This window comes from Centroberyx gerrardi, chromosome 11 (assembly GCF_048128805.1).
Source record: "Centroberyx gerrardi isolate f3 chromosome 11, fCenGer3.hap1.cur.20231027, whole genome shotgun sequence".
Classification (NCBI taxonomy): domain Eukaryota; kingdom Metazoa; phylum Chordata; class Actinopteri; order Beryciformes; family Berycidae; genus Centroberyx; species Centroberyx gerrardi.
This window is the reverse complement of record NC_136007.1, coordinates 11,326,534-11,329,033: the sequence shown is the minus strand read 5'-3', so window position 1 is coordinate 11,329,033 and position 2,500 is coordinate 11,326,534. Positions and strand designations below refer to the sequence as shown.

Below are 2,500 nucleotides of genomic sequence, written 5' to 3'. Positions count from 1 at the left end.
AGGAGATTGGCCCGTTGAACTGTTTCAGGTGAACAACCACATATTCATCCGCTGCTCAGTGATTTTTAGCATAGCCTCCTGTCACCCACCACCTTCATTTCTAATGGAAACAGGGAAAAGTAGTCCCCGGATGTTCAAAACTATGTGTTATTTCTGTATCATATTTCGTATAAATCTTACCAAAATAAACAAAACTGACAGATTTAGCCACTTATCATTTAAGATTACTTACCGTTTAGCTTTAGAGCCGCTACAAGTTCTCAGTTTCTCACTTTTGACATAATGCTAGTCGCCTACTATCACTCAACATAGAGTATGCTAAAGAGTTAGCATGGAGCACCTGACGGATCTACTGGGGACACATGGGTGATTTTGGTGTTCATACTAACAGGTAAGTTGACCAACAGACCAATCTCCCAAAAACTTTGTTTAACATCTGGAGCAACACCTTTCATAATTCTGAACCTGTAGAGATTCATCACTTCAGTACCAATTGCCTATTTAGCTATTTATATATAGATCCATGCCTATTAATCTATTTATATATATATCCATCCATCCATTTTCAAGCTGTTTATCCTTCAGTGTCGTGGATTTCTATATATATAAAACTTTTTTTTTTTTAAAACATCAGGGTTAACACTGTAATTGTGGGAGAATATTTCCCATGCATGCCAGCTAAAATATTGCATGGCAACCTCTCACTTCAGCCAAAGCCTTTAGCCTTTGTACAGTCTTAATTGTACCAAGCTCAGCCAGTCTGTCAGACCTGGACAGGTGAGACAGAGGAGGAGGGGGCCTGAGCCTGGGGGGGAGGCTGGGACACACACACACACATACACACACACACACACACATACACACACACACGTAAAAAAAATTCAGCCTACACATCAAAATTCACACATGTACGCCCTACAAGTCGATAAAAGGGGGCTTTTTTGAGCATATCAATTATGGATAAAGGTGTAAGCAGCCGGGAGGATAAAGACGGGAGGAGGAGGAGGAGGAGGAGTGGAAGGGTGAGCGTGGGAGGGAAAGCTAAAACAAGAGGGGGAGAAGGGGAGGAGGGGAGTCGGGGGGGAAGGTTTGGGTGGGAAGAAGAGGAAGGGGAGGCGTCTCAGGTTACCCGCCGTCACAGATGGCAGAGGTGGAAAGAAAGAGACTGATATGTTACACCTTACACATTGTCTCAACTATCTACCCCTCTGCCTCTCTCTGCATCTCCCTCTCTGTCTCTCTCTTTCCTTCTCTCAGTTTCCTCTCTCCTGGTCTGCTCTCTCTCTCTCTCTCTCTCTCTCTCTCTCTCTTCCTCTCTCTCTCTCTGAACTGGGTCACAACATGGTCCCATTGGAGTACAGCACAGCAGAGGGGAGAGGGCAGAGAGGAGGGAGATAAGGGAAGGAGAATGGGGAACAGGGGACGAGGAAAGCTAAGCCTGGGGGGGGGGGGGGAGTGGAGGGGGAGGGGGGGGGGGGGGGGGGTGAGATGTGGAGGAGAGATTGAGGGAGGTCAGTGGAGGAAGAGGAGAAGGGAGCAGACTGGAGGATGTTGTAAATGGAGGGGAGTGGGAAGGAAAGCGAGAGTTGGGACGGGGGTAGTATTGCTCTGGATCCTGGTGATCTAATCATCTGTTGGCTACCATGCCATACACACACACACACACACACACACACACGCACACACACACACACACACACACACACACAGTCTCACCAAATTTCATGGAATGTGCATAAATTACATGTTAAATTGTGTGAACATTACATTCCTCCACCGCGAAAGCATTATGTGACAATACAGTAATTGGATTATGTGGCAATTGGATAATGTGAATTGAAGATGACATTTTTACCTCTTTGTTGTGAAAAGGTTCTCTAACGGTTTAGGCAACTAAGACAACTTTGATTAAAGTTAGAGTTAGGTTTAGGCAACTAAGACAACTTTGATTAAAGTTAGAGTTAGGTTTAGGCAACTAAGACAATTTGGTTAAAGTTAGAGTAAGGCTTTACTCAAATTCAAAAGCCTTTATTAACTTGGTGTAGATTGAACCATTATTTTGTATATCAGTGATAAAGAGTAGCAAAATGGACATTTATTAAATGAAAATGTCACAGATTATTAGTTCAAACATATCAATATATGACACATGGTGGACTCTTTCATCCTAAAGGCATCTTACAGTGCCATTACAGTTTATACATTTCCAACATGGGTGGCTCCAGTGGGAATCCAACCCCTCTCCCTGGCCCCTCTTCACAATCATACAAATATATGAATGGTAATAACTAAAAACCTCCAGTCCCATAGAAAAAAGAAATGAATCTGTATGAATCTGTTTTAAATTTTCAGAGGAATGCTATTTTCAAATGCCAGTATATTGGCAGTTCAAACATTTTCAAAACAGACTTGTATGGCTCTTCATCTGTATTTGTTGTTATTATTGCCTGTGTTTGGTGTTTTCATTGTCGTCATGGTATATAATTCAAAATATTAAGGC

General features: G+C 42.7%; 1 protein-coding gene across 12 annotated transcripts in view; it reads right to left on the bottom strand.

The window, feature by feature from the left end:
- The window catches only part of LOC139917137 (transcription factor COE1), an 88,800-nt gene that overhangs the window by 73,078 nt on the left and 13,222 nt on the right, over nt 1-2,500 (bottom strand). The gene's annotated exons all lie outside the window — the stretch shown is intronic.